Source organism: Rattus norvegicus, chromosome 17, assembly GCF_021556685.1.
Source record: "Rattus norvegicus strain SHRSP/BbbUtx chromosome 17, alternate assembly SHRSP_T2T, whole genome shotgun sequence".
Classification (NCBI taxonomy): Eukaryota; Metazoa; Chordata; class Mammalia; order Rodentia; family Muridae; genus Rattus; species Rattus norvegicus.
The window spans coordinates 2,117,908-2,145,816 of record NC_141550.1 but is presented as its reverse complement, the minus strand read 5'-3'; the positions used below and the strand labels follow the sequence as shown (position 1 = coordinate 2,145,816).

Here is a 27,909-nt window from a genome sequence, read left to right as displayed (position 1 = left end):
CGGCTGTGGTGGTAGTGTGCATATTGCACACAGACAGGTGCAGAAAAACATGAGGGACACCCAGTGTCCTGCTTTATTCCTTTGAAACAGGGTCTTGTCCTGAACATGGAGCTAGGGTGGGTGTTGGCAAGCACCAGCCATCCTGCCTTTGCCTCCTCACAGCATTGAAGTTGCATAGCCCTGTCTGGCCTTTTCTATGTCTCCTGAATTTGAACCTAGGTCCTTATGCTTGTACAGCAATCACTTCCTCAACCAGTCCTCTCCCCGGCCCTGGAACTTGATATTGATACATTAGTTCTCAAATACAATGTCAAATTCCCTGTTGGTTTTATGTTTTATGTTGGTCTTTTCTCTTACTTTTATAGTAATGGCAGTTTTAAAATTGATACAGTTTTGTTACACAGATATGTTGCTTTTCTTTGTTATTTTTTTTAGTAGCAAAGCTGAGACCTGCTCGATGACTTGAAAAGAAACATACAGGTAGTGGAGGCCCACAGATCCATAACAGCTTCCCTTTTCCAAGATACCCTGGATACCTCCCTGTGCCCTCTTCCTCTAGGTTTTTACCTTGCCATCCTAATGTTATCTCCTTCCCTTGGTTTGCCTCCTGCTCTCCAATACTGGATTCACTCCACCCAGGACACAAGTCTAGAACTCTGACTTCTAATGCAATAAATACAGTGATCTCCTCAATGGATAGTAAGTTTTTTGATGTTGAGGATATATTTTCCATGTTTGTATTCCAAGACCCCATACGTGTACATAGTACATAACATCATGCAGTCAATGCTACTGAAAGGAGGAAAAAGTGAGTGTGAGAATAGGGCACACAGGTAAGTATCAGGAATATTGATGCCTAACTTTGCACACTCTCCTTCCATTCTGTGTATTCCACAATGCTCACATCATCACCAAAAAGAGGTCTCTGCACCGACTAGGGCTGAAACACTGCTGTCTGTTTGTTTATTTGATACAGAGGCTCCTTACCTGGAATTCATTGTTATAGAACATACTGGACTTTTTTAAAAAATTATTTATTCATTATATATAAGTACACTGTAGCTGTCTTCAGACACACCAGAAGAGGGCATCAGATCTCTTACAGATGGTCATGAGCCACCATGTGGTTGCTGGGATTTGAACTCAGGACCTCTGGAAGAGCAGTCAGTGCTCTTAACCGCTGAGTTATCTCTCCAGCCCCCATACTGGACTTAAACTTGAGATGTTTGTCTGCCTCTGCCTCACAGGTGCCAGGATTACAGGCATATGCCTCTCAGGTTCTGGACTACTTTCTCTGCATCCCCATCCCACTCTTCTGTTAACGACACCATGGTATCTGCTTGTGTCTCTTATTTTCTACCGTTTTCTTTAATAAAACGATCATCCTTCTCAGTCCCAGTGGCCAATGCTTCCATGCTCTGTGGCCGAATCCTCACCCACATTTACTCCTGGCATCAAAGGTACTTGATCCAACTTAGTGTAGGCTGCACGGTGTCTGCAGCAACTTCTCTGACCCATGTGGACCAAGGCACCAAGGTTCACATTCAGCTTTCCTCTGCTCTAACCCCCCTGCTCTTTTTATTACAGAATCCTGCAGGTATTTCAGATCCTGCATTTGGGCTTTAACGCTCATCCCACCTGCCTCTCATCAAGCCAAGACTGATTATTTTTTTTTATTCTTGAGGAAATCCTGTTACAAAATTGCAGGCACACGTGACTACATTTCCTACCACGGAGAGGTAGAAGAAATATGAATTTGAAATTTTGAAATGATGAAATAATGTATTACATTCTCTGGCTAATCAGATGAGGAAAATGAAAGCTTAGTTTCTTGGGTTATTCAGGTAGTCGAAGTTTGCAATGGTTTGTGTTTTCTTTTAGTGACTGGCGATTTAGTGTCCCTCAAACCCAGAGGTTCTGGAGTATGTACATGAAGACTTGGTACATGTTATTGTTTCACCGACTGTAACACAGGCTCTCTTCACTTCCTGAGGGTTCTTCGAAGGTCAGCCTAGGACATTGGAAAAGGCAGAACGAAGGCAGACTTTTAACAAGGTTATGCAATCTTTTCCTAGCCCCCGCTGAGAGCATGTGGTTCTGCTATGAGCTGAACCTAAAACTTTAAAAATTTAAAAAATCCTCCTACGAAGGAAAGAGATTGGGTGCTGAGGGGACAGTCAGTAGTCCCCACCATCCACTCCTTTATTAGATTTTGCCCAGCTGAGACACATACAAAGTTCTTTTGATTTTTCAGTCTTTTCCACATGATCTCAGTGGGCACTGGGAAAAGATTTCACGGCCTGATTGGAGAGAGGGTAGCCTGCAGTTTCAGCTGGTCAGGAAAAACAAAGTTTAGCAAAGTATAAGTTAGCCACTGATGTGTAAGATTCTGGAGATTTGGGAGGCTGGGGAGATGACTCAGAGTTCCTAGCACCCTCATCTGGCAGTCCATGTCGGCCTGTAACTCCATCTCTGAGGGATAAGTGTCTCTGTTTCCATGGATACTTGCACTCATGGGCACGTACCCCCATATGTGTGTGTGTGTGTGTATATACATATATGTATATATAAATATACATACATATTTAAAGGAAAACAATTTTAAAATCTTTTTTAAAACTTCAGAGAGTTTGTGTGGACAGATATTTTTATAACCATTTCTTTTTAAGATTGGTAGGGGATTACACACAGAGTGAACTAAAGCATAGTAAAGAGAGCCCCCTCTCCTCAGCCTCTTCAAATGCTTCCTCACTTAGATCTGCAAGCTTGCTGAAGGCTTGGGGGTGGTAACATAAGGGGACCAAGAGTTAAGGGAGAAGTGTGTGTGTGTGTGTGTGTGTGTGTGTGTGTGTGTGTGTGTGTGTGTGCGCGCGCGCGCGCCCGTGTGTTCTCACTGTAGAATCCAGGCATATCTTCTAGCAGTAACTTTTGGTAACTTTTTTTTGTCCAGACTTTCAACTAATCCTCCCCACCTGTCACATCAATTTCCAAATTACGTCTTATATGCATCCATTTCTCGCCATCACATCTCACCAAACCCTTCTTTCTGTGTGCTTCATGCCCAGCACACATAGCAGCCTGCTGTTTCTCAAAAACTAGTTCCTGTCACTCACTCTTCTCTGACGTCGGGATCAATGCTTCTTGCTTATTGTGGCCCAGAAACGTGCTGCAGAATCGGGTCCCTGGGCCTTATTGGTCTCACCCTGTGTTCTTCCAATCCTACTTCAAGGGTGCCACAAGCTGCGTGTGCTAGATGCTTCTGATCCTTCTGATTGCTTTTCTCTCAGGTCTTTACAGCCTTCCACTCTCTTCACAGTTAAGTGAGACCTTCTATAGGCTCCGACTGCCTTGTGTTTCACGGAGACTTACTTCCAGCTCCCACATTCGTGTACCTATACATACAGCCAGGTACAAACAATTACACACTACCACACATACTAAAAGAATTTTTTAAAAAGAGAATTATCTGTTGAATTATTCAGAACTAGTTTTCTCAACCAGATAGTCTCCACAAAGGCAGGCACAACTGGCCCACTTCTGTAGTCGCAGATACTGTAACTGTCTGGCACATAGATCTTTTTTTTTTTTTTTTCCCTTCCTTTTTTTCCGGAGCTGGGGACCGAACCCAGGGCTTTGCGCTTGCTAGGCAAGCGCTCTACCACTGAGCTAAATCCCCAACCCTAGTAAGACCTTTTTAAGGCACTATGCTGGGATGGATACGTAAAGTCCAATCACATGCTTCAGAAATGTGAACTTAAGGAAAACAGCACACTCCTTTCACCACAGCACTCAGGAAGCAGAGGCAGCATAATCTCTGAGTTCGAGACCAGCCTGGTCTACATAGTAGGTTCCAGACCACCCAGAACTACAAAGAGAGACACCCCCCCCCCCATGTCTCAAAAGCGAAAAGCACACGCTCGTATTTCAGTGTGGGGTGCGTGTAACCTACCCATCTAGAGTCCTGATACTAATGCCACTAGCGGCTCTGCGCCTGCGCAGTATGGCCGAGGAACCAGGCCTACGGGGGAGGGGGGCGGCCGACCCTGGCGCGTGTTGATGACGCAATTGGTGTTTGCCTGGTAGCCCGTGGTAACCCGGAGTCTGCGGAAGTGTAGCTGCAGCACGGTGGCCGACAGGTAACCCGCAGCTCGGCTGTCAACCAGCCACTCCGGGTTATGGGGATCGGCGACCTCTGATGAGGTGAGCAGGTAGGATCCGATCTGACATGCCCTGGCGTGAACCCGCGGGATCCTTTTCACCTCTTGTGGCGTGAACCCGCGGGATCCTGTCCTACCTGCCTGGGGTGAGCCCTTGGGATGCTGTCAAGTAAACTGTAAATACGACCTTAGCGCTCTGTGCTTTTCTAGCAGCGGCGACAGTTGCCTGCAAAGGTGACGCTCAGGGTAGACGGAAACCACACCAGCCAGCGGTGCTTAGAGCTGTTTTCAAAGGTGACAACTGGTCTCGTGTTGATGCTGAATTCAATTCTGATCCCTCGTGCTTTTGTTTCCACGTGCAACTAGCGCGTTCAATTTAGAAGTGTGTTGTGCTCCGTGGGATTTTTTTTCTTTTTTCTTTTCTTTTCTTTTTTTTTCGGAGCTGGGGACCGAACCCAGGGCCTTGCGCTTGCTAGGCAAGCGCTCTACCACTGAGCTAAATCCCCAACCCCGCTCCGTGGGATTTTTGAGAAGGCTGCCAGTGATTTCCTAGTTGGTACAGAATAGGTTGTCCACTATTGGGAGCTACAGAGAATAATATTGTTTATTGTCGACGATCTTTTAGATTCCAGGGACTGTGCCCAGCACTTATAGCTCATTGTCTCCTTAGTTCGTGCAATATTGTTGCGAGTTGTGAATTATTATGTTTGCTTTACAGAGAAAATAACTGAGGCTCAGTTCCATGAAGTACTGGGTAAAAATTACCCGTGACCAAAAGCAAAGGGCACGATTTAAATTCAAGGTTATGTGTGACTTCAAGGTCGGCTCTTTCTCTTTTCTTTCTTCCTTTCTTTCTTTCTTTCTTTCTTTCTTTCTTTCTTCCTTTCTTTCTTTCTTTCACCTTCTCCTTTTTAAGAATAGCTATCATTAGTGGTCAATTTCCAGGCTTTTTACACTAGTCATATGTGATTCCATAAGTTTATTCACCCCATATGAATTGTGTCTCTGTGTGTGTGTATTTGTGGAGGTGAATGTGGGAGTGCGTGCATGTATATACAGACATGCAAGTGTGTAATATGTGTGCATATGTGGAGACAAGGAATAACAACTGTGGTTTCTTTTTTTTTTTTTTTTTTTTTTCGGAGCTGGGGACCGAACCCAGGGCCTTGCGCTTCCTAGGTAAGCGCTCTACCACTGAGCTAAATCCCCAGCCCCACAACTATGGTTTCTTAGATGCTGGCCACTGGTTGTTTTGTTTTGTTTTGTTTGTTTGTTTGTTTGTTTGTTTGTTTGAGACCGGTTCTTTCACTGGCCTGGACCTTGCCATGTAGATTGGGCCAGCCAGCAACCCCTGGAAGTACCTGCCTTTACCTCACCAGCACTGGAATCACAGACCCCTGTGAAACTGTACTGTACTGGGGACAGAACTTGGGTCCTCCTGCTTACACAGCAGGTGGTTTTCAGACTGAGCTGCCTCTTAAGCCCCTGTTTTGATACTTTGTAACTATGTTGTAAATTCTCATATTCTTAAAGTTAAAACATCTGGAAAAAATATGTCTTCTTCCTACAAGGAGAGAGAGAGAGAGAGAGAGAGAGAGAGAGAGAGAGAGAGAGAGAGAGAGAGGAGAGAGAATAATTTAAAGGCATTAAGTGGTTTTCTTGCCTTCTTTTTCTAGTATGAAGTCACAAACATCACTTGTCCCGTGTTGAAATGTGATGATTTTAGAACCTGTTTTTTACTCCCCAGTTGCTTTGTATTTGAGTTTGCTGAGCTTCTTTCAGATCATTTTTCATTGTCACCAGTGCAGTAACGAAGCTGCAGATTGTACCAGTAGACATCTAGATTTTACATCCTGGTTCTATTGCTCAGTAGGCACCTTGAAGCCCAGGTGAGGTGCCTGGCCCCTCTACACCTCAGTTTTCTCGTTTGTCAGGTGGGAACAATAGTATTGCTTAGAGGGGTATTATGAAGACAAAATGAGTTCCTGTGAAAAAAAAGCTCAGAGCAGTGCTAGATCCCTACAAGGACTAGCCAGGCACTTGCTGATGTTGCTGTTTGGTCTCGGTTTTCAGTCTTTGCGAATGACATTCTCGTTATTTGGAAATTGTTGTTCCTTGAAACGTCTTCAATGTATGTATTGCATTTACCAGACGACTGATTGCCTCGACTGGAATCCTGCTATTTTGGAAGTGACCACTTATTAAACTTTCCTTCCTTGTGTCTTTACTGTACAATAAACATTTTGCTTGAGGAGATTCAAAACATTCGCTTTTTAGAAAGTTTATTTGTAAGCCAGGCAGTGGTGGCACACACCTTTAATCCCTGCATTCAGGAGGGAGAGGCAGCTGAGTCTCTAAGTATGAGGCAAGCCTGGCCTACAGATTGAGTTTCAGGACAGTTGGGCTACAAAGAGAAACCCTGTCTTGAAAAAAACAGAACAAAAGGGGTTATTTATTATAGTTACACATTTCTGATTGCGTGTAAGCGTGTGTGTGTGTGTGTGTGTGTGTGTGTGTGATGCTGAGATGCGGGAGGTACTGATGTAAGAGAACAACCTGTGGCCTGTGGGAATCAGCTCTCTCCTTCCACCAGGCAGGTTTGAGGAATTGGATTCAGGCCACAACTTGATGGTGATTGTTAGCACCTTTACCCAATGAGCCATCTTGCCAGCCTAACATATTGTACTTTTGTGTGTCACAGTAATGGACTTTTGAATTTCCTCTTCATTTTAAGATTATTTCAGTGTTGTCTGGTGGAGACGCTGCAAAAGTATGTGAGTCCCTATGGCCATGTAAAGAGTAATATCGCCCTCAAAAACTGCTGTTACATGCCACACATACACACAGCCACCAGAGTAGCTTTCTTTTTCTCCTTTCAAGGGACCAAAATTTGTTTTAACTCAGAACATGAAACCCAGGCATGGTGGCAAACACTTGTACTGCTTGCATTCAAAAGGCTGAGGCAGGAGCATTGCTAGTTTTGGGCTACATGGCAGGATTCTGTCTAAAATGAAAGTGACATAATCCCTCTTATGCTAAGTTGTGCCTCCTCCCCATGCATGCTGGGTATTTTAGACCAAGGCCAGCTACAATTGATGTTGATTCCCGTGGTTCCCTACTTGAAAATGAGTTGAGACTCACGCTCACGTTACAACTTGCTTTGAAAATGTATTCTATGGGTTTTAAATGCTTATTTTTTATTTTATATATGTGAATTAGAAAATACACAGGCTAAAAAAATCACAGCTTTAAGTTCTTTAAGTGCATGGTTGAGTGATACCAAGCACATTCACGCAACTAAGTGAATCTGCAATGTTTCCCCAGAACGTTTTTATCATCCCTAAAAGAAATGCTGCACCCACTGAGTGATAGCTTCCCACCCTCTTCTCTCCCTCACTCCAGGTGTCCTCTGTTCCAGCTCTGCTGTCTGCTAACTCCAGAGATCTCAAGTTGATGGAATCCTGCCATATCTGCCCACCCGTGACTGCTATATTTCACTCAGAATGTTCTCAGAGCTTATTCATGCTGCAGCATATATCAGAACCCCATCCCTTTTAAGGGATGAATACTATTCCACTGCATGGGTAGACCATGCACTGCACTTTTGGGGACTGTTGAAATTGGCACCAGCCTACTTCTTAGTGACTGATTGTGGGCTGGCAGGTGGTGTGGATAGAGATACCAGCTGAAGTGATGCTGTTTTGCTCTGTGGACACAGTGTCTGGTGAACAGAGTTAAGCTGGAGTTGAAGCACAGATTTCAATGTGATAAGGAGTCTAAAAATAGTAAAGAAAATACCAATGGTGATGACATCACCTGCTGTTCTGTTATGCAACATTCACACATGGTTCTAGGCTCCTTGCCCATGAAGTAAGAACTTTTTTAGTTTCTATTTATAAATGAAGAATCCTGTAGCATAGGCAAATTGGGTGGATTCTTAAAATTACAAAATTAAAATTAGGCGACAAAGATGGATTCTGAAGTTGGGATCTTTCGCTCCAAAGCTCATTTCTCCCTAGATTTGGTCATTACTGACGTTGTAACAGAACTGCTATGTTTCTTGCCTGCCTTCTTCTCTGCACTGTCTTAACACAAGACATAACTTGTGAGTTCATTGAGCAACACAAGAACCAACCCACACTCCAAATGGACACCCAGGGCCTGGTTTGCATGGGCCAATCATATCCATAAGGAATGCAGACTACATTGCCACAACTGAGTTAGTTCTTAATTCTTTCAAAGCCTTATATCTGAACACTATGTAGTTCCCAAACTCAGAGCCCTGGGGAAGGGGTTTTTTGTTCCTTGGTGACGATCAAAATAGGTTCTGACACACTCATTTCACTGCTGATTTGTTACTCTATGATTCCTGAAGACATTTTTGTGAAGTAGCACTTATACATTTATTATTAGCTCCATTGTAATTTCTCTTGGATTTTTGTTTGCTTACACTTTATTTCTTTGACATTTGCAATTGAGGGTCTAGTTTTGGAAAGCAATAGAACTTAAGTGCTTGCTCTATTTTGGCACGAAAGGCAAATCAGTTTTTTGTTGTTGTTGTTGTTGTTGTTATTGTTGTTACCAGTAATAGCAGGCCTATGTCACAGTATACTGTACATTTGGAGGTCTGAACTGTCTGTTATATCTGGTAGGTAGAGATTCTGTTACCCTTTCTTAAACATTTGAGAATCTCAAGACCAAAATGCTTGGTTATCTGCCTGTGTTCAAGGAATTAGAAGAATTCATTCTGCAAAACAGAATTCCAGCCTGCTGTGTTCTGGTGAGCTAGCCCATAAGAGGAGACTCCAAGTCGTTTACTCACATGTGGTTATCATTTTTCCTGCAGTGATATGTGACCTGTATTAGATTGCAGAGAGAAGGAGCCAGTATGACAGGCCTCAGAGATAATTGGATTAAAGTGGCATGGCTTTGACATTGGTCCTGGGTGTGATTGAGGAATCTGGGCTGATTCCAGAGTTCTACCTCAAGCAATGAGGTAGCATCTACTAGGAAAACGTGGAACCAGGGACATGGGCTTGAAGCTTTACAGCAGGGATCACCCTGTCCAGTGAGTAAGATTTGAAGCCAGAGCTATAGGACACAGAGGTCACAGTTCATCTAAGAAGTAGGAGAAGAAAAGGCCAGAGGTAGAAAGATAGAGGAGAGAATGTAATTATGGATTCTAAGAGAGGAGAGACACTAGAACGGCTTGGTCAGTGCTTTAATTCCTCAAGATTAAAAGATGAGAAGATCCCCTGAACTTGTTTGGAGGAAGTAATTTGCCTCCATTGTGGAACTTCATTGTCTAGTAAGGTGTGGGCAGAGACGTGGGCAGAAAGGTGTTGAATAATGAACTAAAGCAAATAGTCAGAAAGGTGTGGATAGAGTCTTTTGTTCATTTGTCAGGCTTCGATCAAAAGATTGTAGCCATCTCTTCTCATATTTAAAAAAATATTGCTGGGAAAAGGGAGGAAGTTGAGGTGCAGGATTTAGGGGACGTAGATGGTTGATAACTCAAGTACCCAGAGGGCCCAACAAGATTCTGTCCAGAGCAGAAACCACAGTCAGACTGTGCTCAGATGCAAAGGATACTTCTGTCCTGAGAAGAGAAAGGAGGGAGGAGTTGAAGATGAGTTCCTGTGGAGCTCAGGGGTAGAGAGAGCCCTTGTCTGGTGGGTAGCAAGTCCTGGGTTCAAGTCTTTACACTGAGGTTGAGAGGAGGAGACTGGGGAAGAAGGAGAATGGGCAGAAGATCTTGCCTATTGCAGCAAAAGGTTTTAAGTGATGCAAACGGAATTGCTGATATTGAATGTTCCTTCAGTGAGTTAGGGACTGAAGATGTAGTGAAGTTTAGAGTAGTCATTGAAGGGAAAAGCCAGAAACTGCAGACACAGTTCTAACACTCTCTTCTCATGTCGGAATTTTTGAATATGTAGAGTCAACCACTTCTGATTGACCCCAAAGGAGTGATACTACTAGGAGGTGTGGCCATGTTGGAGGGGATGTGTGACTGTGGGGGTGGGCTTCAAAGTCTCCTAGGCTTTAAGCTTTGCCCAGTATGGAATTCCAATTCCATCCAGGCTGCCTTTAGATCCAGATGCAGAACTCTTCGGCTCCTCCAGCACCATGTCTGCCTGCATGCTTCCCACCACAGTGATAGTGAACTAAGCCTCTGAAACTATAAAACAGCCCCAATTAAATGTTTGCCTTAAGAGTTGCCTTGGTCATGGTGTTTCTTCACAGCAATGAAACCCTAACTAAGACAGTAAGTAACTCCATAGACTCATTGGTTCCCAGAGTGAACGTCAGTGGAATTGTACCTGTTCTTGCTGGATCTGTGTGTGCGTGTGTGTGTGTGTGTGTGTGTGTGTGTGTGTGTGTGTGTGTGTGTGTTGGGGTGTGTTTAAGTTAACTCCAAGGAAGGAATTTTAGCAACACCAAGCATCTTTGAAAGAAAAAGTTACTCCCATTAGAAGTCTCTGCCTTAGGGACAGGGAATAAATGGAGTGGACACAGTGGGATAGAGACTGGTGTAGCCTGCCTTTAGATCCCTTTACCCTAGCTGGGCTGTTTTGTCTGGCCTCAGTGTGAAAGAATGCCCTTAGTCCTGATGAGACTTGATGTGCCAGGGTGGTACGGGGGAAGGGGTGGTGCTCCCCTTCTCTGAGTCGAAGAAGGAGGGCAGGAGGGTGGGACTTGGGGAAGAGAAGGGAGAGGAGCTGCAATCGGGATGTAAAGTGAATAAATAAATAATAAAAAATTTTCAATTGAACATGAGAGAGCAAGAGAGAGAGCGAGAGTGAGCAAGAGCAAGAGGGAGGGAGGGAGAAAGAGAAAAGAAGGAGGAAGAAGAAGGAGGAGGAAGAGGGGGAGGAGGAAGAGGAGAAGGGGAGGAAGAAGAGGAGAAGGGGAGGAGGAAGAGGAGGAGGAGGAGAAGGGGAGGAGGAAGAGGAGAAGGGGAAGAGGAAGAGGAGAAGGGGAAGAGGAAGAGGAGAAGGGGAGGAGGAGGAGGAGAAGGGGAAGAGGAAGAGGAGAAGGGGAAGAGGAAGAGAAGAAGGGGAAGAGGAAGAGGAGGAGGAGGAGGAGAATGGGAAGAGGAAGAGGAGAAGGGGAGGAGGAAGAGGAGAAGGGGAGGAGGAAGAGGAGGAGGAGGAAGAGGAGGAGGAGGAGGAGGAGGAGGAGGAGGAGGAGGAGGAGGAGGAGGAGGAGGAGGATCCCCATGTTAGTAGACATGCTGGTAGGGAGAAGATTGGGAGAGTCTGCAGACTGCTGAAGTACTTCACAGCTGAACTGTTCACACAACGTTAGTGCCAGCATGGACTGTTGGTCTTAATGCCTATTTATATGTTTAAATGGATTAGTATCAACAGTCATCATGCATTCCTGTGGGAGAGAAGAGCAGAAGACCGAGCCTTTAGTAGCAGCCAGCACTTGTGTTTCCTGGGGTAGCAGCCATGGATCAGTGTGCCTTCCATTAGCTTGTTGAGTAGTTCTGTTGAAAAGTTCTGTTTATTAATGTCTTGTTCAATGCAATAACCCTATATGACATTTGAGGATAAGTTTTGGCACAAACCTAGGTACACCTTGGAAGAGAAGCCTTAACTGGGGAATTGTCTCAATGAGGTTGGCCAGTACAGAAGTCTGTGGAGCATTTTTTAAATTTAATATGTATGTATGTATGTATGTATGTATGTATGTATGTATGTATGTATGTATATCCCAAACACAGCTCCCCCTTCCAGTCCCTCCCTCACAAAGTTCCTCCCCCCACCCCTTCCCTGCTCCTGAGAGGGTGGGGCCCAGTCTAGTTATCCCCTACACCTCCCCCCCCCCCACCCTGGCACACCAAGTCTCTGCCCATCCTTTTCCACTGAGTCCAGACAAGGCAGCTATGAAAACTGAGCTGCCTGTCTGCTACGAATGTGACAGGGGAGGGGGAGTTCTTTGGTGGCTCAGACTCTGAGAGCTCCCAGGAGTCCAGGTCTGTTGACTCTGTTGGTCTTCCTGTGGGGTTTCCACTCCCTTCAGGGCCTTCCATCCTTCCCTTAACTCTTCCATAAGTGTCCCCAACCTTCATCTAATGTTTGGCTGTGGGTTTCTGCATCTACCTCTGCTGGGTAGATCCTCTCAGAAGACAGTTATGTTAGGCTCCTGTCTGCAAGCATAATATTATTACTAGTGTCAGGGATTGGTGCTTGCCCATGGGATGGGTTTCGAGTTGGGCTGGTTATTGGTTGGCCATTTCTTCAGTCTCTGCTCCATACCTGCATTTCTTTTAGACAGGACAAATTTTGGGTTAAAAGTTTTGTGGGTGAGTTGGTGTCCCTATCCTTGCACTGGGAGTCCTGCCTGGCTATAGGAGGTGGCCTTTTCAGGTTTCGTGTCTCCAGTGTTAAGGTCACATACATTAACTTCTGGAAACCTCCCCTAACCCAGGTCTCTGGGACTTCCTAGAGATTCTCCCCTCCCCAACCCCAACATCTGCAGATTTCCATTCATTCTCTTGACCCTCTGGGCCTCTCTCCTTTCTCTCCCTGCACCTGATCCTGCCTCCTATCCCCCCTTTTCCACTCAGTTCCCTACCTCCCCGTCCTCCTATGACTATTTTGTTTCCCCTTCTAAATGTGATTCAAGCATCCTTGCCTGGATGCTTATCCTTCCTTCCTTGTTTAACTTCTTTGGGTTAGGGTCTGTGGGATGTATCATGGATGTTCTGTATTTTATGACTAATAGCTACTTGTTAGTGAGTACATACCATGCATGTCCTTCTAGGTCTGGGCTACCTCACTCAGGATGCTATTTTCTAGTTCTATCCATTTACCTGAAAAATTCATGATGTCTTTGTTCTTAATAGCTGAATAATATTCTATTATGTAAATTAACCACATTTTCTGTATCTGTTTTCCCATTGGGGGACATCTGGATTATTTCCAGTTTCTGGCTATTATGAATAAAGCTGCTATGAACATAGTGGAGCATGTGTCCTTTTGATATGGTGGAGCATCTTTTGGGTATATACCCAGGAGCAGTATAGCTGGGTCTTCAGGTAGAACTAGTTTCAATTTTCTGAGAATCTGCCAAATTGATTTCCAGAATGGTTGTATAACGTTGCAATCCCACCAGCAATAGAAGAGTGTTCCCCCGTCTCCACATCCTTGCCAGCCTATGCTGTTGCTTGACTTTTTGAATTTAGCCATTCTGATTGGTGTAAGGTGGAATCTCAGGGTCATTTTGGTTTGCATTTTCCTGATAAACTAAGAATATTGAGCATTTCGTTAGGTGCTTCTTGGCCATTCAAAATTCCTCTGTTGAGAATTCTCTAGTTCAGTAGCCCATGTTTTAATTGGGTTATTGGGTTTGTTGGAGTCTAACTTGTTGAGTTCTTTATATATTTTGAATATTAGCCCTCTATTGGATGAACAGTTAGTGAAGATATTTTTCTAATCTGTAGGCTACAGTTTTGTCCTATTGACAATGTCTTTTGCCTACAGAACTTTTCAGTTTCATAAAGTCCCACTTATCAATTGTTGATCTTAGTCCCTGAGCCACTGGTATTCTGTTCAGGAAATTGTCTCCTGTAGCAATGCATTCAAGGCTCTTTCTCACTTCTTTTTTTCTATGAAATTTAATGTATCTGATTTTATGTTAAGGTCCTTGATCCACTGGACTTGAGTTTTGCACAGGGTGATAAATATGGATCTATTAGCTTTTCTTCTATATGCAGACATCCAGTTAGACCAGCACCATTTGTTGAAGAGTCATTCTTTTTTCCGTTATATGGTTTTGGCTTCTTTGTTAAAAAATCAAATGTCCACAGGTGTGTGGGTTTATTTCTGGGTCTTTAATTATATTCCATTGATCAACCTTGTCTGTTTCTGTACCAATACAATGAAGTTTTTATCACTATTGCTCTGTAGTACAGCTTGAGGTCGGGGATGGTGATTCAGGATTGTTTTGGCTATCCTGGGTTTTTTTTTTCCATATAAGGTTGAGAATTACTCTTTCAAGTTCTGTAAAAAAAAAATGTGTTGGAATTGGGATTGCATTGAATCTGTAAATTGCTTTTGGTAAAGTGCCTGTTTTCACTATGTTAATCCTACTGATCCATGAGCATGGGAGATCTTTATATCTTCTGATATCTTCTTCAGGGACTTGAAGTTGTTGTCACACATATCTTTTACTTTCTTGGCTAGAGTTAAACCAAGATTTTTTTCTTATTATTTGTGGCTATTGTTCCCTTAATTTCTTTCTCTGCCCATTTATCATTTGTACAAAGGAGGGCTGCTGATTAATTTGAGTTAATTTTATATCCAGCCACTTTGCTGAAGCGTTTATCAGCTGTAGGAGTTCTCTGATAGAATTTCTGGGGTCACTTTTGTATACTATCATATGCATGAGTAGTAATAATTTGACCTCTTATTTTCTGAATTGTATCTCCTTGATCTCCTTTAGTTGTCTTATTGCTCTGGCTGGAACTTCAATGCTACATTGAATAGATAGGGAGAGATTGGGCAACCTTGTCTTGTCCCTGATTTTAGTAGGATTGCTTCAAGTTTCTCTCCATTAATGTTGGCTTTGGGCTTGCTGTATGTTACTTTTATTAGGTTTAGGTTATGTCCCTTGAATTCTTGATATCTCCAAAACTTTTAATGTGAAGGGGTGTTGGATTTTGTTGAAGGCTTTTTCAGTATCTGTCTTAGTCAGGATTCTCTAGAGTCACAGAACTTATGGGTAGTCTCTATATAGTAAGAGAATTGGTTGATGATTTATAGTCTGTAGTCTAACTCTCCAACAATGATCAGCAGCAACTGTGAATGGAAGTCCAAGGATCTAGCGGTAGCTCAGACCCATGAGGCAGGCAGGCAGGCAGGCAAAAAAGACTCTTCCTTCTTCCAATGTCCTTATGTAAGTCTCCAGCAGAAGGTGTGTCCCAGATTAAAGGTGTGAACCACCACGCCTGGGTCTGGGACTTGCTTTGTACCAGGTGATCTTGAACTCAGAGATCCCCTTGCCTTAAGCTCCTGGGATTCATAGCCACTATGCCTCAAGATCTCCATACCAAGATCCAGGTCAGAAAAATATATCTCAAGATCAGGATCAAAGGTGAGCCTTTTAATTCTGGATTGTAGTTCATTCCAGATATAGTCAAGTTGACAACCAGGAATAGCCACTACAGGATCTAATGAGATTATCATGTGTTTTTTGTCAAAGGTGGTGCATGGTTTTAATCCCAGCACTCAGGAGGCAGAGGTGGTTGGATCTCTGGAGGCAGAGATAGTTGGATCTCTGTGAGTTCAAGGCCAGCCTGGTCTGCAGAGGGGCATTTTTTTAAATGAATGATGTAGCCGTCTGTGGGAGATAACATCGCTGGTCCTGAGCTGGGTAAGAAAGGAGGCTGTGAAAGCTAGTGAGTGTTTCCCATGGTCCCTGCTTTAGTTCTGCCTGGAGCTCCTGCTTTGACTCCTCAGTGGCAGACTGTGACACAGAGTGTGAGCTAAATAACCCATTTCTTTCCCTTCTCAAGTTGATTTTGGTTACATCATTTGTCACAGTGGCCAAGGAGCTAAGCAGGAGGAGGTTGCTCAGTGTTTCCTGGAGCAGCCACTTCCCTGACTTGTGCCTAGACATTCATGAGATTATCTGGCTTGTTTTTATAATAACTTATTTTTCTCTTAGTGTTTTCTTGGTCTGACTTTGTATACCTTTAGCCCAAATGCATAGTTTTCCAGAAAGTTGTAGTCGCTGTGATAGTGAGATTTTAGTTTATAGTCTTTCTATTGCATTTAGATACCTGATTATGGAGTAGGAGAAATGTCAACAGATCCCAGATTTTAAACTTCTTGAAACATCCTGTTTCCTGCTTTATCTGCTATTCTGCTGTCTTTCCTGCTTATTGTCTCATTTTTATTGTTCATAGGCCATTGTGTGTCTATGTACTGCTGATTGAAAACTAATGACCGTCTCTAAAGGTTGTGATGGTGGTGATGGCAGAGATTGTGTGTGTGTGTGTGTGTGTGTGTGTGTGTGTGTGTGTGTGTGTGTGTGTGTGTGTTTCCAGGGTGCACTACAATTGCCAGTGTGAGCCAATAGACATGTTCAGAAGTCACAGGACAACTTTTGAGAGTAGGTTCTCTCCTTCTCAGTAGGTCCCAGGGATCAAACGCAGATCACCAAATTTGCATAACAAGTGTTTTCCTACCTTCACTGGCCCCACATTTTGCCTTTTAATGCTCTTCCCTTGATTAAGTCTATACTTTTTTTTTTAATCTACTTTTTTAAATTAATTTTCTGGAACATGGAGTGTCATTACATGTGGGGGCAGTTAGAGGACAACTTCATGGAGCTGATTCTCTCCTTCCACTTTTACTTGGGCTCTGGGGATCAGTCATGTCCAAGCTTGAGTGGCAAGCACCTTTACCTGTTGAGTATCTCATTATCCCTTCATCTTGGTTTTTTTTTTTTTTTAAATCACATTTCAATTAGTTCAATTAGTACTTTTTATCTAGAAAGTATGGGTATTAACTCAAAACCTCTTTCAGAAAACATTTAAGAGCAAAAATACCCTCCCCCCAACTGTCTTTTATGAAGACTCACTGATGCAGGTTTTGTCATTATATCATTAGGGTCACCACAGCAAAACATGTTTTAACTGGATTCCTATCCAGATACCCACACTGTGAAGTAAGATCCTAGGTGATTTCGTTTTTGAGACAGGGGCCCTTATTGCCCAGGTTAACCTGAAATCACTAGATAGCAGAGACTGGTCTTAAACTTCAGATCCTACAATCTCCACCTCCAAAGCGCTGGGGCTAGACATGTCATCACACTGGGTTTATGAGGTACTGAGGCTGGAACTTTGTGCATGCCTGGCAAGCACTCTCCCAATTGAGCTACATTGCCAGTCCTTTATTGGTGACTGATTTTTTTTTTTACTTCATTGCAACACTCAAATATGAAGATTTCTATGAAAAGGGTGAGTTTCCCTTTACTAGGGAAGCTAATTTATACAGAGATAATTTATTCTGATGTTCAGGGTGCGGCATTTCAAAAGAGGTATATTTTTTGTAGTCCACAATAAAGGACATTTGCACTGAGTACAGAACACAGATCCCCAACTATGCAGATGACTAGCACTTATACTTGGAAGAGTAACATCCAATCCCAGTCCCCAAGACTGCTGATGCAGAGCCGTCTGTGTGCTAGTTGTAGCCATGTTTTGTGTTGGCCAAATCTAATTCTCAGTTGATCACATTGGAGCAGATGGATTCATGAGTTCTTTGTCTGTTGTTATTGACACATTGTGTGTGTGCGTGTATGGTTTGGAACTTGTTATCTTTTCTAATACAGATGATGTTCCAGGCTCTGGATTACAATAGTTATGGTTGTGTTGCTTTTGTCATTTCTTGCAGTGGTTTCAGAAGTAACTTATACGTATTAGGAAATTGTTTTAAGCATTGCAATGTTTAACCAACCTAAGGCCAACACTACTGTGAATTCCCCCATGTCAGTGTGCTTCTATGTTTGATCTCCAGTTACAGCTTTTCTGTATTTGCAGTATTTTAGTCCATAGGTGGGATCTGAGAGGGAAATGAACCATTTAACCTTACATTAAAAATGTCCTAACTGGGATGATGAGATGGCTCAGCAGGTTAAATGCTGATGACCTGAGTTCAGTCTCCTTGATCCACAAGTTGTCATCTAATCCGTAGAAACAAATGTCCTAATTTTAGCATGGATCCCAAACTGTCAGTTACATGTTTAAATTTAAAAGATGACTGAGGAGCTGGAGAGATGGCACTGCAGTTAAGAACACTTGCTGGTTTTCCAGAGGACCTGCTTTCAGTGTCTGGCACCTGCATGGTAGCTCACAGTCATCTGTAACTCCAGTCGCAGGGCATCGAATGCCCTCTTCTGGCTTCTATGGCCTCTGGGTATGCACGTTGTACACACACATGTGTGCAGGCAAAATCTCCATGCATAATTTTTTAATTTGATTGAGTTCCTGAAGATCTTACATGAATATTTAAACTATAATAGATTTCTGATGCTAAGGCGTTTTTTTAAGAGGTTGGTAAAGAAAGGGCTGGGGAGATCAAGGGCAGAATTCTTGTTTGCATTGCTTATTAAAGACTTTGCTGTGATCCAAGATACAGAAAAAAGTGCTGACCAGATATTTATAACTCGAGATGAGTGAAAGAGTCCTTTCCTAAGAACAGGACACCCACCTGGAGTGTACATTCTGAATCTCCCTCTGTGGGGAAGCTGTACTATGGAGTGCTTTATTCCCACACTCTGCTAGAGCACAAACACTGATGTCTGAATGCTTCTGTTGTTTTGAAGGAAGTTTTGAGTTTACCCTTGACCTAGCTTGGTCCCTGGAAGCCTTCCTTCTGAGTCCATTTGTATAACCAGGTGACATGGTCACCAGATAAATCTCTACGTGAAGGGAACTTGTCCTCTTAGTGGCTTAGGAAGTGTGTGTCCTAGGATAGGAACAGGGGAACCTCTTGCCCTTCCTGTGTAGTTTCCTATAAAGAAGACAAAGAGACTGAGTATAAGGCAGGAAGTGGTGGCTGTGGGTCAGACAGGGGCCAGGACAGGGGGAGGTATGGCAAAGAAAGGTTACATTTATTACCCATCCTGCAAATTTTGAATGACCAACGTTCCCTTAGTAGCTAAGTAGCAAACGTCCTGCTTGAGAAACCTCATGGTAAGTGGCTGGAACTTTTTGTCAGATGCAAGGATTTTTTTTAAGTGTCATTGAAATTGAATGCCAAATTGCAGTAATTGGGGATAGATCAGCGTTTGATTAGTTCTGGCATCTCATGGGTTCTGCTAGGCATACAGATCCTTAAGGTTCAATAGTTTATTTTAACAAGAACTTCAGAGAGTTCTCAGAACATGTGTACATTTGAGATCAGCAGCCCATGTAGGTCAACTTCATTGCTGAGACAAAAACCAAAACCAGAAACATGACACTGAAAAAGAGCCAGCGAAAGTTTCATTGTATTGTAGAGCATCTTTCAGTCTCCATGTAGGATCGCTCCCCTTTCCCAGTGACCACTCTGCAGCCCTGTACTGTTCGTGGCTGCATGGTAACCTGGAACCTATATACTATAATGCAATGGAGAGGAGTCTTCACTTTGCTTCTTTACATGTGAGGCCAGTGGCAGCCTTGGATGCTCTGTACTGGCTGTGCTGGCGTTTCCCAGCAGGTTCCCGTTGTCCTGGAGTCTGACAGTTAGGCTGCCCTGGGGGATGGACTGCTCCCTACCGTCCGTGCTGGGATCACAAGTGTACCCACCACTCCTAGCTTCCTCAGCTGGGTTCTGCGGACTGAGCTCAGGTCCTCTGCTCTCATGCCAAGTCCTTAACCAACTATGCCATCTCCTCAACCAGTTGTTCCTAGGTTTTCTTAAACTTTATGTATGCAGTGGCTTGAGAAAATCTTGATTCCGTGGCTTTGAGGGCAAGGGCAGAAGCTGTTAATTCTGTAAGAATTCTCTGAATGTCCTGTTTCTGGTGTGGGTTATTGGCTGCTCTCCTGGAGGCTACCCTTTCATAACCGTGGTATCTGAGAGTCTTCATTCTCAGCAGCCCCTGCCTCTCCCAGGTTGTGTGTAGTACATGTGGTTCTACATGCAGCTTGGAGAAACACTATGATCCACTTCCAAAAAGGGAGGTGATTGTTGATAATTTTACCCTGGGGAATTCCAAGATATAAATGATTTTATGAGTTTCTGAGAATACTCACAAATATGAATCTTAATTACTAATACTGAAGTACCAGCTGTTTGTTATTCTCTGGGAAATCATTCCGAGATGTTGGGGAGTAAAAATATCTGAGACATCACCAATAGTCTTCCTAGATTAAAAATGCCCAGAAAATTGCTTGACTGCAATAGTGTTACACAAAACTAATGGCACTTGGTGAAATTCTCAAAGTTAATTTTAGATGCACACAGTGTATTTTGATCACATTTACCTGAACTTCTCCTCATGACTCCTCCCATACCAGCCGCTTCCCCTTTTCAACTTCAGTTCTTTTTTTTTTTTTTTTAAAGAACCCACTGAGTTTAGTTTGTGATCTCCATATTCTAATGGGTGTGGGACTACCTACCAGAGTGAGTTTGGTCTTCCCGGGGGCCACGCTTTTAAAGAAGTTCTCCTAGAACTTTCAAGTATCAATGGCTCCTCCAGATGGAGGGCCAGAGGGCACTTATGAGTCTGTCCCAGCTCTAGTCTAGAGTGTGGCTTGCTCTAAGTTCATGAGCATGGCTGTTCCGTCACATCTAGAAGACACTTGCTTGGGCACAGTCCTCTTTGACTTTTAGGATCTTTCTGGCTGTCACTGAGCCGTAGTCCCTAGGGTTAAGGATTCTGCAGTTATGCAGTGTTTTCTGGTTAGTCTTTACAAAGCATACTTTTGTAGTTACAAGATTACAAGGCAAAGCTTCCTTTAGGAAAAAGGCAACCCGAGAAATTCCAGGGAGCTGTGACTTGGCACATAGGCTGTAAGCCACATGCCAGCCGGCTGCATGAGGCAGGAACTCTGAATCCATGGTGAGGGCAAAATGGAAGTTTTCCTCTGAAGAATTGTAGAATAATTGTATCCAGCTTCTGGAAACAGTAAGGGACAAGAAAGAGCCACAGGTCATTTCCTTCTTTCCTCAGTTCTCCTTGGAGCAGGCTGGTAGATCTGTCCTTATGCCTGGTACCACAGGGGTGCCAGGCAGTAGTCATAACTGCTTCACTTGGGGTCAGATACAGATCTTGCATATCCTGTGTCACCTGATGGCTAGTGATCTCTGCAGAAGTAGCTGACCCTGTGTGTGGGTTTGGGGGTGGGTGATATGTCCAATTAGCTCAAGGCTAAGCTTCTCTTGGAAGCTGTTCTAAACCTTCCTTCACACTAGACTTCTTTCCTTCAGGGAGGATAGATGTGGGGAGCCCAGGCTCTGCCTGTGCCCTGGAGACAGGCCTTCAGAAGAACTTGGCACACTCTACTTCCAGTGTTCAAAGGATCTGTAAAGAGCCTGTTTATCTGCTTTTCAGACACTTGACTTCTCCATTTAGAGCAGGGCAGAATGATTACACCAAGAATCTGAAGGGAAGATGACTGTCAGTCCCCTTCTTCCCTTCTGGGGAAGCTGACTACCTTCTTAACTACCCACTCTGTGTTCTCAAAGCCTTCCATCCTCGCCATGATCTAGGGAACAGTCATCCTATGCTTTAATGAAAAGTACCTTTCTGGGCATTTAATTTTCCTGTCACGTTTTTGTTTTTATTTTCATTTTGGGAGCGCAGGTTTTCTGTAGTCTAGGCTGGCCTAGAACTCATTATGTAGCCCAGGCTAGCCTTAACATTATAGTACTCTTCCTATCTCAATTTCACCAGTGCTGGAATTATAGGCGCCAATCACCACATCCCTCTTTATCCATGTCATTTTAAAATAATAGGTATACATTTGATTACAGATTACATCATTTTTATCAGGGATTCTCAAGTTTTATACTATGATTTAAATACTATGATTTAAAGTACATTATGTCAATATTATATTTATTTTTGGTCTTGTATTTTAATGTTTGGGAGAAAAACAAATTAGCAAATCCAATGTATGATTTTGTGCTTATTACTTCCAAGGTGAAGAAAGCTAACAGTTTAGTTATTCGGTAGATTTAGATCAGAGACCATAAGAAGGCAGCAGATGTGTTGAGTGGCCAGAGAGGCTGCCTGACTCTCTTCAGCAGGAAAGCCACTTCGGTTCTCCCTCCGCACCCCTGTCTTCATATTCTCTTTTAAATATTTCTTAAACACACAAGCTGACAGCCTTCAGCAGGAGCATGTGCATCCTGTCTGAGGGCTTTGCTAATATCTGAAGGGCACATAAGAGAACTCACAGCAACCTCTGTTGATATTGAAATGGCTTCCCTGTCTGTCTGTGCTATCTTCCTATCCCAGTTTTGCAATCCTGTGGATTACATCTGTGTGAGATTTGACAGGATCTTCACTTTCAGATCTAGTGGGTTCAGTGTACCCCTAGAGCTGCACAATTCTCATCATGAGCCGAGGACATTTTTAGGACCCAACCCTATTAACTCTACACCTGTTTCCAGTATGAATACTTATAGAAAAATAAATCACACATCTTCTAATACAGTTTGAATGTTTGTTACTTTTATGCGGCATCACAAAACTCTCTGGGTGGCTTGAAAAATCTTTAACTGTAATTCAGCTTTTTCACTTCGAAGTTGCATCACCTGACTTATATATGAAAGCTCTTCAGTGGCTGTTGAACTTGGGTCCCTGTGGACAGACCATTTCAAAGTCTCCTTGTCTCAGCCTTGTCCTTGTGACAGGGTTCACTGCTCTGAAAACCATACCCTAAGAACAGGGGTGCGGAGGGAGAACCAAAGTGGCTTTCCTGCTGAAGAAAGTCAGGCAGCCTCTCTAGCCACTCAGGTTCTCTGTGGAAACTAGATTCATCCTTTGCGTAAGTTGTCAGCCAGCAAGGCTGTACCTGGGCTAGGTTTAAGTAGGCCTAAAGAATGGGTTTATTTCCAAATTTTTCCATTCTTAAACACCTTCACACCATCATCTGACTCCCGGAGTGCCCATTTCAGTGTCTGGTAGGAGGAAAGTTTTGTGAATTGTGTTTTGCCAGTTGGGATGCATGGAATGTCACATTATGACAGCCCATGTTCCAGCGTGGTTCCAGCTGTAAGTGGATGTAAGCATGATGGGATACAATGTTGCGTAGTGAATTTTACTAGATTACATCTAAAACATACCTTTTGTCTGGTAGGTGTAAGGTTTTGTCACTCCTTGCGTTTAGGGGTTCAGTGTCATATTGCTGGGTGGCAGGCAGTAGTTGTGGTATTGGATGGATGGATGGATGGATGGATGGATGGATGGATGGATGGATGGAAAGACAAAGATAGTGGTTGTTTGAGGTGTCTTTCAGAGGCACAGGGCTGAATGTATAGCCATGCCACAGGTCTGCAGCAGCAGCACTGTGGAAAGTTGTACCATCTGGGTGAAAGAAAAGCAATATGTTAGTCTTCAGTGAAATAAAGAAAAGGACAAGAAACCCAAGATGAGTGAGGTGACAGCTTGAGCTGCACCCACATCCCATAACATTCAGTCTCACAGGATTGAGGAATCCTTTCCAGGTGTGCCCCACATATGTTCACTCTGGCTAGCTCTGTCTCAGAGTACCAAGACTCCTTCAGCTACACCTTACTGAGATGATTCCCCCACCCCAGCAGGGGTGGGGCCACCTTTGCTCCCCATCCCCCATCAGAAACCCATGCTCCTCTCTGTTCCCAAGACTACCGGTTGCCCATACTTTCCTTAGCTTTTACCTTTATTTGGCTCGATAGCTAACTGCAGATCTTGTTTGGGAACTTTAGGAGTAACAAATGTAGAGCAGTTTGATGAGTTGATGCTTTTGAAGTTGTGTTTACCAATCCCGAAGTGAGCCAGCAGCTGCTCAGACTACAACCAAGACATGCAAGTTAGCTTCTGTGCCGTGCTGGACATGGGCCTTCCCACGAAGGCTCCTAGAAACTTCCCCATCACAAGTGTGTGGTTTTCATTGCCATAATCCTCTATGTATGGTGGTTTTCTATTTCTATTTTGAATTTTTCCACAAAGGCCAGGCATGGTTGTGCATGTTTACAATTCCAGCACTTAGGAGGTAAAGATGGGAGGGTCAGAAGTTCAAGGCCAGCCTGGGGTACAAGAGATGTTGATTAAAACAAACAACAACAACAAAATGAATTGGGGATATAACTTAGTTGGTAGAGTGCTTGCCAAGCAAGAACAGAACCCTGACTTAAATTCTCAGTACTGGCAGCAGCTCTCTGCTCCCAGACCCGGTGAGAGAGAGACCCAACCGCCTGGTCAGGTGGACACTCCTGAGGCTGCAGAGCGGAAGAGACCACCAACACTGCTCACCCCTGCCCACATCCCTGGCCCAAGAGGAAACTGTATAAGGCCTCTGGGCTCCCGTGGGGGAGGGCCCAGGAGCGGCAGGACCCCTGCCTGAGACACCGCTGGAACCTGAAAGAAACAGACCGGATAAACAGTTCTCTGCACCCAAATCCCGTGGGAGGGAGAGCTAAACCTTCAGAGAGGCAGACAAGCCTGGGAAACCAGAAGAGACTGCTCCCTGCACACACATCTCGGACGCCAGAGGAAAAAGCCAAAGACCATCTGGAACCCTGGTGCACTGAAGCTCCCGGAAGGGGTGGCACAGGTCTTCCTGGTTGCTGCCGCTGCAGAGAGCCCCTGGGCAGCACCCCACGAGCGAACTTGAGCCTCAGGACCACAGGTAAGACCAAATTTTCTGCTGCAAGAAAGCTGCCTGGTGAACTCAAGACACAGGCCCACAGGAACAGCTGAAGACCTGTAGAGAGGAAAAACTACACGCCCGAAAGCAGAACACTCTGTCCCCATAACTGACTGAAAGAGAGGAAAACAGGTCTACAGCACTCCTGACACACAGGCTTATAGGACAGTCTAGCCACTGTCAGAAATAGCAGAACAAAGTAACACTAGAGATAATCTGATGGCGAGAGGCAAGCGCAGGAACACAAGCAACAGAAACCAAGACTACATGGCATCATCGGAGCCCAATTCTCCCACCAAAGCAAACACGGAATATCCAGAAAAGCAAGATCTAGTTTCAAAATCATATTTGATCATGATGCTGGAGGACTTCAAGAAAGACATGAAGAACTCCCTTAGAGAACAAGTAGAAGCCTACAGAGAGGAATCGCAAAAATGCCTGAAAGAATCGCAAAAATCCCTGAAAGAATTCCAGGAAAACATAAATAAACAAGTAGAAGCCATAGAGAGGAGACACAAAAATCCCTGAAAGAATTCCAGGAAAACACAATCAAACAGTTGAAGGAATTAAAAATGGAAATAGAAGCAATCAAGAAAGAACACATGGAAACAACCCTGGATATAGAAAACCAAAAGAAGAGACAAGGAGCTGTAGATACAAGCTTCACCAACAGAATACAAGAGATGGAAGAGAGAATCTCAGGAGCAGAAGATTCCATAGAAATCATTGACTCAACTGTCAAAGATAATGTAAAGCGGAAAAAGCTACTGGTCCAAAACATACAGGAAATCCAGGACTCAATGAGAAGATCAAACCTAAGGATAATAGGTATAGAAGAGAGTGAAGACTCCCAGCTCAAAGGACCAGTAAATATCTTCAACAAAATCATAGAAGAAAACTTCCCTAACCTAAAAAAAGAGATTCCCATAGACATACAAGAAGCCTACAGAACTCCAAATAGATTGGACCAGAAAAGAAACACCTCCCGTCACATAATTGTCAAAACACCAAACGCACAAAATAAAGAAAGAATATTAAAAGCAGTAAGGGAAAAAGGTCAAGTAACATATAAAGGGAGACCTATCAGAATCACACCAGACTTCTCGCCAGAAACTATGAAGGCCAGAAGATCCTGGACTGATGTCATACAGACCCTAAGAGAACACAAATGCCAGCCCAGGTTACTGTATCCAGCAAAACTCTCAATTAACATAGATGGAGAAACCAAGATATTCCATGACAAAACCAAATTTACACAATATCTTTCCACAAATCCAGCACTACAAAGGATAATAAATGGTAAAGCCCAACATAAGGAGGCAAGCTATACCCTAGAAGAAGCAAGAAACTAATCGTCTTGGCAACAAAACAAAGAGAATGAAAGCACACAAACATAACCTCACATCCAAATATGAATATAAAGGGAAACAATAATCACTATTCCTTAATATCTCTCAATATCAATGGCCTCAACTCCCCAATAAAAAGACATAGATTAACAAACTGGATACGCAACGAGGACCCTGCATTCTGCTGCCTACAGGAAACACACCTCAGAGACAAAGACAGACACTACCTCAGAGTAAAAGGCTGGAAAACAACTTTCCAAGCAAATGGTCAGAAGAAGCAAGCTGGAGTAGCCATTCTAATATCAAATAAAATCAATTTCCAACTAAAAGTCATCAAAAAAGATAAGGAAGGACACTTCATATTCATCAAAGGAAAAATCCACCAAGATGAACTCTCAATCCTAAATATCTATGCCCCAAATACAAGGGCACCTACATACGTAAAAGAAACCTTACTAAAGCTCAAAACACACATTGCACCTCACACAATAATAGTGGGAGATTTCAACACCCCACTCTCATCAATGGACAGATCATGGAAACAGAAATTAAACAGTGATGTAGACAGACTAAGAGAAGTCATGAGCCAAATGGACTTAACGGATATTTATAGAACATTCTATCCTAAAGCAAAAGGATATACCTTCTTCTCAGCTCCTCATGGTACTTTCTCCAAAATTGACCATATAATTGGTCAAAAAACGGGCCTCAACAGGTACAGAAAGATAGAAATAATCCCATGCGTGCTATCGGACCACCACGGCCTAAAACTGGTCTTCAATAACAATAAGGGAAGAATGCCCACATATACGTGGAAATTGAACAATGCTCTACTCAATGATAACCTGGTCAAGGAAGAAATAAAGAAAGAAATTAAAAACTTTTTAGAATTTAATGAAAATGAAGATACAACATACTCAAACTTATGGGACACAATGAAAGCTGTGCTAAGAGGAAAACTCATAGCGCTGAGTGCCTGCAGAAAGAAACAGGAAAGAGCATATGTCAGCAGCTTGACAGCACACCTAAAAGCTCTAGAACAAAAAGAAGCAAATACACCCAGGAGGAGTAGAAGGCAGGAAATAATCAAACTCAGAGCTGAAATCAACCAAGTAGAAACAAAAAGGACCATAGAAAGAATCAACAGAACCAAAAGTTGGTTCTTTGAGAAAATCAACAAGATACATAAACCCTTAGCCAGACTAACGAGAGGACACAGAGAGTGCGTCCAAATTAACAAAATCAGAAATGAAAAGGGAGACATAACTACAGATTCAGAGGAAATTCAAAAAATCATCAGATATTACTATAAAAACCTATATTCAACAAAATTTGAAAATCTTCAGGAAATGGACAATTTCCTAGACAGATACCAGGTATCGAAGTTAAATCAGGAACAGATAAACCAGTTAAACAACCCCATAACTCCTAAGGAAATAGAAGCAGTCATTAAAGGTCTCCCAACCAAAAAGAGCCCAGGTCCAGATGGGTTTAGTGCAGAATTCTATCAAACCTTCATAGAAGACCTCATACCAATATTATCCAAACTATTCCACAAAATTGAAACAGATGGAGCCCTACCGAACTCCTTCTACGAAGCCACAATTACTCTTATACCTAAACCACACAAAGACACAACAAAGAAAGAGAACTTCAGACCAATTTCCCTTATGAATATCGACGCAAAAATACTCAATAAAATTCTGGCAAACCGAATTCAAGAGCACATCAAAACAATCATCCACCATGATCAAGTAGGCTTCATCCCAGGCATGCAGGGATGGTTTAATATACGGAAAAGCATCAACGTGATCCATTATATAAACAAACTGAAAGAACAGAACCACATGATCATTTCATTAGATGCTGAGAAAGCATTTGACAAAATTCAACACGCCTTCATGATAAAAGTCCTGGAAAGAATAGGAATTCAAGGCCCATACCTAAACATAGTAAAAGCCATATACAGCAAACCAGTTGCTAACATTAAACTAAATGGAGAGAAACTTGAAGCAATCCCACTAAAATCAGGGACTAGACAAGGCTG

General features: G+C 43.2%; 1 protein-coding gene and 1 long non-coding RNA gene across 13 annotated transcripts in view; one reads left to right on the top strand and one right to left on the bottom strand.

Moving 5' to 3' along the window:
- Positions 1-1,657: 1,657 nt before the first annotated feature.
- LOC102551048 (uncharacterized) lies at positions 1,658-3,989 on the bottom strand. Its single transcript, XR_015641380.1, has 3 exons — positions 3,950-3,989; positions 3,114-3,392; positions 1,658-2,011 (listed from the first exon to the last, which is right to left on the bottom strand). It is a non-coding gene; the product is annotated as an uncharacterized LOC102551048 (long non-coding RNA).
- A 116-nt stretch (positions 3,990-4,105) lies between these two features.
- The window catches only part of Aopep (aminopeptidase O), a 315,985-nt gene continuing 292,181 nt past the window's right edge, over positions 4,106-27,909 (top strand). For 7 of the 12 annotated variants that reach the window (XR_015640651.1, XM_087589943.1, XM_087589945.1 and 4 more), the window contains exon 1: positions 4,106-4,200. The gene's annotated coding sequence lies outside the window, so the exon portion shown is untranslated. Of the gene's footprint in view, positions 4,209-27,909 lie in introns of all 12 variants that reach the window. The other 5 variants (XR_015640652.1, NM_001012346.2, XM_087589942.1 and 2 more) reach the window with 1 other exon arrangement.